The sequence below is a fragment of the Ixodes scapularis genome, unplaced genomic scaffold, assembly GCF_016920785.2.
Source record: "Ixodes scapularis isolate PalLabHiFi unplaced genomic scaffold, ASM1692078v2 PGA_scaffold0__279_contigs__length_252992795, whole genome shotgun sequence".
Taxonomy (NCBI): domain Eukaryota; kingdom Metazoa; phylum Arthropoda; class Arachnida; order Ixodida; family Ixodidae; genus Ixodes; species Ixodes scapularis.
The window spans coordinates 63133749-63146501 of record NW_024609835.1 but is presented as its reverse complement, the minus strand read 5'-3'; positions in this window follow the sequence as shown (position 1 = coordinate 63146501).

Sequence of the window (12753 nt, the reverse complement as noted above, 5' to 3'; positions counted from 1 at the left end):
ATAGCCTAAATGTGAGACGCGTGAGATGTGAGACGCGGCTCACATGTCCTGCCGTTCATCTCTTGGGGGCTTGCGGTGTTCGCAGGGGTTCTGCAGCAGGCCCGGCTCCTAGGCGATGTCTTTCTTCCGTCGCTGACTCGACCACTTGCGTCGTCTCGCCTCTCGCGGGGTCCCCTCTCCAGCGGCCTTGCGTCCTGAAAGTCCTCCAAAACTCCTCACCTTCTCGGCGTCCCTGGTGTCGATGTTCGACCCCCGTACGGCGAGCTGCTTTTCCTCAGGCTTCCCTCGACGCGACCCCGCCAACAACGGTCTGTTTCTTCAGCAGTTCATCCTCCCCCTCTCCCCAGTTCCACAAAGTCGACATGACCACCGTCCCGAAAACCCCCGTTTTCCAATGGGTCCTTCCCGTCTGGCAGAGTGTCTGGACCCCTCATCTGCAAGCCGTTACGGGACCGAGGAGAAACTGGGCATCCTACACCTAACTCGGGCGGCGCTCTGGCGGTGGCTCAGCGGGGCAGGGGGGGGGGGGGGGGGGGGGGAAGGGGGGGGGGGGGTGGGCAAGCAGGAATGCTCTGGTCGAAGCCTCCAGAATTGACCTTTCCAGCGGCAGTCTCGAACGGAGCGATTTACAGCGCGCGTTCCTAATTTTGAGAGTGTACGTCAATGTTGCCTGACTGCGCTGGGCTATGGGTTCTCTCGTCAGTAGACTGTGGCAGCCTGCGTAGGCAAAATTCCGAACGCTGGTGGTGGCAAGATTGCCCCGCTTTATTTTTTGTTTTGTGTTCTATGGCGAAGAGAATTTCTCGGAGTTTTTATGAAAGCATTGCATTATTTTTGTGAACAAAAACAAACAAATGAAAACTATTTTTGCCGAGTCCGTGCGCGACAGAACATATCCAACTAGAATGTTTGTTTCACCTCATGTTGATCTTTTTAACGGCACCATACACTCAGCCGTGTCAATCTACTAAGGTCTTAACTGCCTAAAATATTTAACCACACCACAGGATAGCCGAACTGCATGGACATTCTCCGCTCACAACATGAAATTCAACGAGTCTCATCAATCGAACATATAATGTACGGGGTGGTTCTCATTTCGACCTATTCCCAATTCAACCTTCCCGTTCGTACCTTCCCGTTTCGACCCGGCTCAAAACGATCTTCTCGTTTCATCCTTTCCCATTTCGCCCTATCCCGAGACAACCTCCCCGCTTCGGCCATCGTTTGTTACGAGTTGGGTTGGTTCGTTCGCATTGTTCGTTAGCAGTTGATTAACTTCAAGTGTCTAACGTCTGTCCCCCTTGCCTACCTCACTTCTCCCTCTCCCGAAACAACCTTGGAGACATGGCACTGTAAGATAAACGCGGTGTCAGGGAGGGCTCACTTGAACATTTGCAGCTTCATCCATTTGATCGAACGGGATGAGGCTTTAAGAAAGGTATCTTTGCAGCAGCTTGAAAACAGTGGTGCCGTGCCGGCCGGGAGGAACAAGTGGGTCAGCAAGGACCGCAAACTCTCAGAACCGGAGTGGCGCCTGTCTGATGGCACGATTTTCCTGTTCCACTTTCTCAACCAGGCGAAGGCATTTTCTGGTCTATGATGTTCTCCCGTGTGCGCGAGTGTTCAGTGTTTGAAATTGTAAAAAGAGAATTATTTCGCAATCATATACCTGTCACCCCGTCTGAATTTTTGCTCTCCAAAATATCAAGATCACTAATATTAGACAGCTTTAGTGAACCGTACAATATAGCTTTGCGTACGCAAGAAGATTGCGGGTCGTGAGTGCGCATGCGCAGGATGCAATAGGAGGGCCAGCGTATTGCGTACGCACGCAACGCTGGGGATTTTGCGTTGCTGACTAGTGGGCCTTGCGGGACGCTCTCGAGAGATCTCGGACCCCACCAGAGCGCCAGTTTCAAGATGGCGGTTGCCTCAAGTAACGCAGCAAGGGCGACGTGGTGTTTTCGAAGTTCTGTGTTACGTGAAATTGCGTGGTGTTCAGCTCGGCGATTCTTTCTGGGACCTACCGCGGTCGAATCAGATCGCCCTGCAGCTGAATTAATGCACAGTGGAAATGTTCGCCGCTCGCAGTGTGCGTCGACGCTGCGATCTGCTCAGCGCTAAGCCTATTCCCACAGTTCATCGCCGACGGACGAACGACTCTAAAAGAAGTCGCCAAAGTTCTCGCTATGCACTGGACATTAGGGTCATGAATTTCATTCCGCGATAGCATTGATAAAAGGTGCCGTTTCCACGGGACGACTGATGGAGGCTCCGTGATCGAATTTGGCTACGCACTCGTACTCGTAGTCTCTGTACTCCGCAGAAAAGTGCGCTTGACAAGGCAGCTGTTGCTTAGTTTAATCTGAAATAAAATAATTGAACAATTTTTCTTTTTTCCATATTTCTTTCCAGGAGCATGGTTGCGCTATAAGCACGCGGAATTCTACGGCTCTAGCAAATTTAACCAAGATCATGCGCGGTGTTCACTCGAAAACGTAACGCACAACTAAATTCGGTCCGAGCAGGTCATTTTTAGCGTGCGCTATACTATTGCGTATTGCGTACGTAAGATCCAGCAATGCTATACTAAAACAGTCTATTAGATTTCACAATAACGCACGCAAGCGCTTTGGGTGTCAATAAATACAGCGTCGCGATGGCGACGCTAATTTTAGCTTATCCAATGTGCATGTGTACGCAAGACTTCATTAGAGAGTTTTAGTAGGTCGTTCCCATGACTCCGATAACGATACCCGATACTCCGCCACCGCCTCCCTTGCGCATGCATAGTAACGTTATCGGGGCTATCGGAGATATCGGAACGATATACTAAAACTCTCTATTATTGTACGTAGCGCGAACATGCGATCGGCGGTGTTGCTGTTTATCTCATAGAATTAAAAGGCCACCATAAAACGTATGACTGTTTTTCTAAGTGCTCATCTAAAACAGTACCTTAAACCCTAAAATTTGGTGCCTGATAATAGAATTTCAAAGTAAAATTTAAATATGCGACAAGGTCGTCTTTGCAGCAACTGTGTCGCAGAGTGAACATAGACCGTTCTGCGGTTGCACGTTATAAGGATCATCCTGAAAAAAAAAAAAAGACACTTTAATACTCAATTCACACGGCAGCTCAAAGGTACCTTTAGCTTAGGTCCCTTAGCTGAAGGTACCTCTAACAAACGGCGTTCTTGATCACACGATAACTAAACGGAGCACTTTAAGAGTATGTCGATTGCATTCCTTCTAACCGCGAGAGGAGCACGTGATAAACAATTTTTTATCGAAATCGGTTTGACGCGCAGTTTTTGATTATTCTGTATAAAATATCACATTTAAACCCTAGATATTATTTATTTTCTCTTTTGCGGTACTTCATTTTTTTTCTCTCTAAGTTTAAGGATGCATCTTTAAGAGTCTTGTTTTAAAACGTGCGACCCGTCTGGCCACACCGGCCCTAAATCATTTCCGTTCAGGATTTTTCATTGCGAGTGGGCGACGTTTTTTGTGTAGCAGCTCCATTTTTCCGCAAAATTCTCACTGAAGTAGCAGAATAGTGCCCGGCAGAAACAAACCACGTCGGAGTATCACGGTTTCACCGGTCACGCCATGGAAAGGGATGGACGACGACGAAGATAAAAGGTCTTTGGTGGGAGAGTCGGACGACTGGTCTGCAACCTCGAAAAAGAGCTGGCAGTGAGCCATGGCGTTCGGGTTCCTAGCAGAGATTGTTTTCCACGTGCCGCCGCTGCGACCTGCTAGCTGGAGTTTGGGTTCCTCGTTAATGAACTATTTTATCACATTTGTGTCCACAATCATTTCACAATTAGGTACTTATGTACATTCAATTTGTTATAAAGCATTAAACAAGATAAATTTATATATCTGTCGTTTTTATTTTGAGTTCGTGGGTCCGAGGCTACTCCCTGTAGCTGTGAAGGGAGCTTGGCGAGCTCCGTTTAACACAGGACCTCCCTTAACAAATGGGACCTCTGTGCGCCGTGTGATCACGATCTAGAGCTGCCTTTACTACAGATACCTGTGCCAAAGGTACCTTTACGCTGAAGTGTGAATTGGGTATAAGGGGTTGAAGTAAGAATAATATATTACTTTGATGCTTGCCTGAAAGAGGTGCATATTTTTAGAATACATTGGCATGCAATATTGTTTCGGAACATATATTCTGAAGCAGAAAAGGTGTGCGGACCAGGCTTAGAACGATTAGACTTTTCGCAAAGTAGTTGTGATGCGCAGGGTCTTATACAAGTGGGTTGAAGATGGACGGGTTCAAATGGAAAGGGTCTTTCGGGTATCGGGTGAAATGGGACAGGTCCAAATGAAACGGGCTTTCGGGAATAAGACGAAACGGGACGGGTTCAAACGGAAAGGTCGTTTCGATAATGCGTCGAAACGGGACGGGTTCAAATGGGAAGGTCTATTTGGGAATGGGTCGAAATGGGGACGAGGTCAAACGAGAATGGGTTGTTTCGGGCTACACCAATTGTACGTACCCCACGGTGCCGCGTTATCCGAACAGGATTTGAGAAGGCTCTCAAATAACACAGCATATCCAATATACAGTGCCGACAACAGTCACTTCACGACGATCGGACGGAATCCGGCTTGTCTTGGTGTACGTTTTGAAGAGTGATGCTTTTTTACACAGCACTAAAGCTAATGACCGAACGTGTCAATTCAGTTCCCATACCCCGGACATTATAAGCTACTTCTCGCCAAAACCGGGAACATAGCCGGGAAGGCTTTTCGGAGATTATTTCAACGGAAATAATGCTCGAAGAACGTCGAACGGCCCGCGTTGCGGGCCGCTTGACGTTTCTTCTCTTCGCTCGTTTCCCGCGAAGGTCGAGCAGGCTACAAGCCCTGGTCCTGGTATTCCCTGGCTTTCACAGTGGAAGATAACACAAAACACGCAAGTATCCTGAACAGGAAAATAAAGTAAAGGCTTTCAAGGAAAGCCGGCGAACTCCGAATGCACAATGCGGATGGGGAGCTGCGCTGCCGGGTTTCCACAGCTCAGGCAGCTCAGGCGGGTAGCAAACATTTTAGGTTGACAGGGGTCGCTCGAGTCGCAAAATGGCGGCGGCCAGAGAGCTCTTTTTGTAAAGGTCTATAGAGCCAGGACTAGAGTTCAGTTCGCCAGTGAGTCCGGAACCGCACCTGCAAGCCGCTATCGGCTGCGAGAAGCAACGGGACGTCCGACACCCCTCGGACAGCACTCGGTCGCTCCATGGTGGTGCGATCCTTCCCCAACTCGACGAGGTGGGCGAGGCCAGCTGGAATGCCGTGTTCGGAAGTCTCCCAGATAAAGTCAGGAGGAGACACAGAACATCACAGTATCCTGAAGAAGGACCTCCCACTAGACGCGCATGGAATGCGTTTTTTTTTCGGTTAAAAACGAGGAAGGTTTTCCCATTGACCTGGTTATGGTGTTGGGGCTGCACAGTACTTGTAAGTACCGAATAGTTGTACACAACGCCGACGGTACTGTGGGCGTGGTGCGGGAATATTTTCGTAAAAGTGTATCTTTGTTTGTTGAAGTCAACATAGAAGTGTGTGCCTGAGTGGCTTCAGCGCTTTGAGGCGCTTTTTTCCATGAAAACATTTTCGCCTCCTATACCAGTCACCTTGGACTGGTTTCTTTTAGCCTCGCCCTTTTTCCTGTGTTTTGAATGGCTGGCGTGCCTATTTGACAATGCTAAAGCCCGGAAATAAAAAAAAAGTAAAAGAAAGCTGATTAGCTCATTTAATAGAGCGCTGCACTGGAAATGGAGAGGTCCCTGGTTCGATACCAGGACCTGGCGAAAGTTTTGTGTCGCGCACCAGTGATCTGTACTCTGTTTCACCTTATGATGTACCACAGGAAAGGCTACAAGCGCGAGCTCCTTGCTCAGGGCACATCTCGTCGGTACAAGCTCTCGCGCATTAAGGGCAGCCGCAAATGCTATGAGCTCGCGCGTCTAGCCTTCGCTGCGGTACAACATAAAGTGAAAAGAGTTTGGAGGTTTGTGTTTGTCCCTAGGTCCACTTCTTCTCCCTCTCCAGGGTGTTTTATCGTTATTCTTGTCCAGCCCGCTTGCACCTTTGCATTAATTGCACCCTCATCAAAACCTTCAAATGCAGGCCGTTCACCCTTGCTAGTGGCAGCTGTGAAAAGCCGTTTGCTCGTCTGACGTCTAGTTCTTGGTTAGCTTAGTTGGTACAGCGTTTCGCTGGACAGGGAGATGTACATACCTGGTTTGATACCAAGACCAGGCGGATTTTTTTCAGACGCGCACCAGTCACCTAGTTGTGTTTGGAGATATCTGTTTTTCCGTTGTCTCCCTTGTTTCATTTCTCCAGGAATTATTATCGTTATTCTTGTCCAGCTTGCTTCCCTCTTTGCATCATTTGCATTATCGTCAGAATGTTTAGACCCTTTTTTTTCTAAAAGCGTAGGCGTACTACACTGGCTAAGCCGTTTCAGAAAGAACGTAAAATTTTGAATTGAAGGTCGTCTTAGTGGAATTACTTGCATGCAGTCTTTTATTCTTTTCTGTTTCTGCTGTTATATTTTGACGCCACGTTGGCGCAAGAGTTTACCACAAAAACGGATATGTTTCCAATGAAGGAGGCCATTATTAAAAATTGTTTTCAGATCATATCCTGCTTTGAAAAGTACAATTAAGCCTCCTGTGGCTCTAATACGCGAGCCTATAGCCTAAGGCAGTTCAATTATACCATTTACCGGCCACAGTTTAATACTCATGCGGGATATGGAACTTAATAAAGGGGCTCAGTTCGATTATGAATATTCGTATGGCGCACAAGCGTTCGCTTAGTAATTTGAAGACGTTTCTTAGATTTCTTTGTTCGGCATGGCGACGGTCCCTATCTTTTTATTATTCATTTTTAATACACTTAGCCACGTTGGTCCCCAGCCGGGTATCGAAAATAAGACGTGTGACTATTGTTGCACAGTCAAGCTGAGGAACGAATATTGTATCGCTTTTTCGAAAAACCATCAAATAAATAAAATTTTCGATTCCAGTTGCTCTACGAGTAGGAAGGTAATGAAAATACACAAATAAAAAAAGACATAAGGAAGATAAGACACCGACAATACGGCGGCCGTTTGTGTTTCTAACATTTCTACATCGCCTTTTGTTTGTTTGTTTTTGTTCTTTTTTTTTGTTTTTTAGCGCTTCCTAATAGCATGGGGTCTTGAAAAAAAAACTGCTACTTTTATCATGAGTTCTATTTTCATTAAACCCTTTCCAGTGTTGCCGCAATGGAGATTCACTAGTGATGATCTACTGCTCTCGCAAAGGCTTGCGGAACCATGTGCGGCCAATTCTCGTCACGAGAGGCGGATTTTCTTATATTCGGCGCTGCAGTTAATGACAGAATAAAACATTATCTTCTAAAAAAAGAAACTTTGAGCGATGCTTTAAAGGAGTTTCAAAGGATTTCGATGAAACAGCGTTCGATGAAATAGCCTTTGATAAAACGGCGTTCGTTAAATTTTGTTCGACAAAATGTTCGGTTCAATCTAGTGATTTCCCCACTTTATCAAAAAGTGCGCGAGCGGTTAAGTTGATTAAAGTGACATCCCAGATGAAATTTAAAAAAAAATAAGACTTTTGTTTTTATTTTAGCCTTCTTTTGAGTTAGGCCTAGAGCTTACTGGCAAAATGTAGTGTGAGTAAATGTCAAATCGATATTTAGGTATCTACAAAATCCGAAGGCATTTGGCACCTTAGAGCTGCATAGTAGTTAAGAAACACGCGATTCTCACCGTTACTCAGATATATTATTTATCTGAAAGGTAGCCCTTAATATTGAGTTAAGACTTTTAAAGGAATATGACGACGTCATTTATGGAGCAGTTAAACATTCAATAATTCCCAACCTCAAAAACTTCAGGCTAGCACACAAAGCATCCTCATAGTTAGGACGTCATATCCTGGTATTTACGTTTATAAGCCAAAAGGGTGTCATGTGGTTTTCGCGCGCCGAAATGTTCGCACAAGTTTCTTGTTTGCTAAGCTTGACCAGTCCGTACTGACACTCTTACATGGCAAACCTGATAGCACAGTTCTTTGTGCGAAATTAGTTTTCTGTCTCTGGAATCTTAGGGCCTTAAAAAGCCTGCAGAAGCAAAGAAAAAGCCAAACTTTGCCATTCTTTGGCCACAGTCTGTGTATCCTGACCGTAATTCGTCAGACAAGTGCCAAGGTTAGGCTTCACTCCTGGTACTTTGGCCGATATCTGGCATATTTGTGCCTGACTGGCCAAAAAAAGTGGCAGAACTAAAGGCTTCCCGTCTGGTTGTTTGGTTTTCATGTGGCAACCTTGGGACTTAATTGCCCAACAACTGCCAAAATAGACCTCACGGCTAGCCGCTTCTTCGGTTCATTTGTAGCATCATTGACTCAAGTCTGGCATTTCGGCAGTATTGTGGCGAGATAGAGAAACGCCAGAGACGCGCAATAGAAAAAGTACTCTGGCACTAATACCTTCGTGCAAAACTGTATTATACCCAAGTTAGAACCTTAGGATTGCCAAGCCTGTGCCCGGCAATAAAAAACATAACTAAAAAAACCTTTTTTTTTTCTTTTGCTGGGAAAGTATTGAAATACGTCTTCACCCCGACAGATCTCATACCTCCCGAGAACTATACCAATACTTCTTTCAAATTTACATTCTAATACGGCATAGTGATATTTCGTTATTTATTGTGCTGTTCTCTACCTTTTCTCCCAAATTTTTACGGGAGAAAATGTTTTACAACTTGCTCAAATTTCTTTTCCTTCTAATTGAATTTTTTTATGAGAAAATCTTCGACATTGTCTTCGTGTCTCATTTATCCTTCGTCTTTTCATCCGACTTTCCGGACAGTTAAAACTTATTCTGCCTTAAGTGTATATAGCGGTAGTTTATCTAGCGTAGTATTTAATATTAACTCCCTCTCTCAAGCATTTTACCTAACAAACGAAAACCGTGTTGTGAAAATATAATCCTAGAAGTAGCATTTTATTTCAAAAGAGCTTAACACTCACGACCTTATAAACTATAGCTCAGTTGTTTTTACCTTAATATATATTTTAGCCTTATATCAGTATTTTCACAATCTTATGCGAATTCTATTAAACGTGGCCACATTGGCCACTTCTGATTTTTTTTTTTAGATCCTAATGTATTAAAAGATGCTGCTGCGTAATTCCCACTTACAAGGCTGGTGATCACCAGATTATGACTAATTATCTTAGCACTTCTCACATCTTCTTTTCTGCTAAAATTCCTGATAAATTATTGAAACTGGCAAGAAAAGTGTAGACATCAAAACATACTTTAAGTCATTTGGTGGAAATGGAGTAAGCACCACTTCTTGCTGGCATTTATTGAGGTTTTAATTTTAATGTTCAGACAAGCTGCAGGAAGAAATGCTGCCGCATTTAAAAATGCTAGAGTGTTCACCGACATCCAGTGGCTTCAAGGTTGTTCGCGGAAGCAATAAACGCCTACAGCATTTATTATAATTGCCACAAAAAAGGCCCTCGATTTATTCATACAAACCAATACAAACAATACATACAAAGCGTTCAGACAAATCATATACTTCAAAACAAATCGACCTAATCGCCACTCATGTTAAGTACCACAAACTTAGAGTAGACATACATGTCCTTCAAGTGTTTGTTTTGGTATCATCGCATTTATTTACAGTTTTAGAACAACCAACCAAAAATACTTATTTAATCAGCACAGGTTACAGAAAAAAGTACGTTCTGCTTATTCCTGTACTACTCAAGTATTTTTTTAAGTTAGGCTTAAGGCACCATTTAAATAAACACATTTACGCGAGACATCACCTCCCACTCCATCAAACCAGGGGTTCCCGAGGCTCGCAAAGGTCGACCGCTATGGTAGTGGGACACGTGCTTTATAAACTAGTCAAATAAAATATCCTGTTAATACTGCACTAAATATTGCACCACTCTCGTGAAACATAATCCGCATGCTCTTGGTGAGCAAGCGAATTGTTTGATATTTCATTGTATCGCGATATTAGAGGGTTTTAGAATAACATATGCAACTTAGCGCACTCTAGCGCTATATTTACCGCTTGACTGTGCGCACGTTACGCAAGACGGTTTTAAAATAGCGTTTCTCCGCCGTGACGCAAAAGCCCAAGCATCTCGCGGTTGCAGCGCCACCAACATACAGTCACAAATTCTATTTCGCACACGAAATGCTGTAACTTAATAAAAAAAAGGTTTTCTAGTTTAGAGTAACATTTTTTTATTTGTTTAAACATGAGAAAGCGGCGCGAGCGGTCGGCCGGTCATGTCTGCTTGCGTCGCCTCGGCAAGAGATGTCTATAGGTCCTTCGCACACCGTACCACCTTCGCCGAGAAACGTTCGCGCGTCGCAAGCATGAAGTGGCCGGCGATCGTTGCTCACATTACTGGGTCTTCCAAACCGAGTGCAATGCCGCCCTGTATTGAAAACCGCAGTTGGGAGGATGCTGCCAACGTCCCTCTCACGACGCCGCCAAAGCTGTCGCAGCCGCGGTCCTGTGAGCCACCATTTTTTACCTGTGCTCGCCTTCTCTTTAGTAACGTCCCGTCACGAATCCTTCATGGAGAAGCGCAGACTTTGCGTACATACACTATTTCCAAAGAATAGCGTACGCGAAAATAGGGCACAAAAACTTGGTTAGCGTTCGGCGCATGAGCAGTGGCGACGACGCTACACTTTGCACACGCTAAGATTTTGCGTGCGCTATTTGAAAACTGCCTATTTACCCTGCGCAGTATACCGGAGAAGTGTTAGGATTTCCGCTCAGCCAGTTCCGTCACGCCGTCGCAGCTGCAATATATTGAGTAAACTAGTCTTTGAGCACATGCGAAAACCTCGTTCAGAGACTGTGCAAGCAGAGCACGAGCCAGCACAATCTATTTGGTGCACCGCCACCCGTGGCTGCCCTCTGTTTTCTGTGAACACAAGTAATGGCGGCTTCACGCATGCGTAGAACGCTTAGTGAGATCGGTCTATTCCAGTGCAGTATGATAATAACTACAGAAGTAGTGCAGATCAAACAAAAAGAATAACTAAAAGGAGCCGAGACAAAGGCAAACACGGCCATTAACTAGCGAGAGAGGGTAAACAAAAACTATACCAAAAGAAAGAGCGATATTGGAATAAAACCCAATGCAGTAGTCAAACAAAGGGGCCTGGGAGCCATTCCGGTTTAATGAGAATCCCCTACATCCATCCTGGCGTTTAAGAAAGGAGCTACTCTTTTTTTTTCCCCTTCGTTCCACGCTCAGGAAGAACGCATTGAAAGTGGCTCCCTCTCGACCCTGATTCTGATTGGTTCCTGTCGGCGGTGGCAGAGAGGCAAGGAAAAATGGCCGACTCCAATTGATTTGCGCATTTCGCCTTGGGCGGCGCGCGGGTCGGGCTCCTCGTAAAACAGCATTCCTTCCAAGAGCTCTCTGATCCTCAACTAGATTTTTTCAACGAGACCTCCGGTATTTTGGGTACCTTATTAGTGACCCGCTTTATCTGAATGGCACTACTCTACCAAACTATTCCGCGCAGCAATGGTACTTCCTCGAATTATAATATTTTTTTCACAAAGGTCGGTACAATACACTGAAAACTGAATTGAGTCCTAGTAGCATACGTCGAAATTGCCTTGAAGTGGTACATTCAGTGGGATAAATATTTTAACTAAAAAATATTCTCTCTTTTTACAAAATAAAGATGTTACGGAGACGTTGGCACTGTCAACATAAAAATACATATCTTGACAAGATGTCATAATTTTTAGTATGCATCGGTCGCCAACAATACATTGTAAAGATCATGCGTTACAAAATTAATGACTTGTCCGTAATCCACACGTATAAATCGCCCGTATCCACTTTTACGATCGAGATATCCGTAATTCTAGCTCTCAATTTTAGTAGATGTCCACAATTCTACGGAGGAATCGGTTGTTTTCGGTTTAGTGGATACTTCCTCCGGTTTTCGGAAATAATGTTTTTGGGCCAAATGAACTATTGCGTTCACCCGAGGAACGAACACAAAAAATTCTGATAAAACTGCCTTTATAGGAACTAAGATTTCATTACCTGCTCAATCACAATAACATTCCTGGAACGAACTCATTTTCGCCCGCTTCAAAATGAAAAGAGTTCGGCACAGCTCTGGCCGCCCTCAGCGTTGTCGTCCTCCGCTCAGCGCGAAACGAAGTCAACAGGGCTTGGATTTCTCCGTCCGCACCGAGTTTGTTTTCCCGATGGGTTCACGACGAGGGAAACGAGAGAGCGTGTGCGCTCTTATCTCAGGTTGCACGCTCGTTTTCTTTCCTGCAGTCCTCGTGTGTTCATAACGCAAGAGGCCACACCGGCACGCCAGAACAAGATAAGAGACACGGCGTTTCGCTGTTAAACCGATTGGACGGTGAGTTCAGTTTGCTATTTTATTTCGCATTGTGTGTTGTATAACAAGTCATAGTAATATGTTTCGGTAGGTCGTTTTACTAGTTGGGGTTCCAAAGTAAATGTTTCTAATAGAGGGATGCTTTACGCGTTCTAACTTCGTGCTCGCGCATCGCGTTAAAAAAAGGAAACCCCAAACCAGTTCAGCCTAGCGACGAGAAAGGGCTGCCCGCAAGGTTCGAATGTACCGAACTCGGACAGTTTGAGATTGAGGGTGTGCATGCGCTTTTTT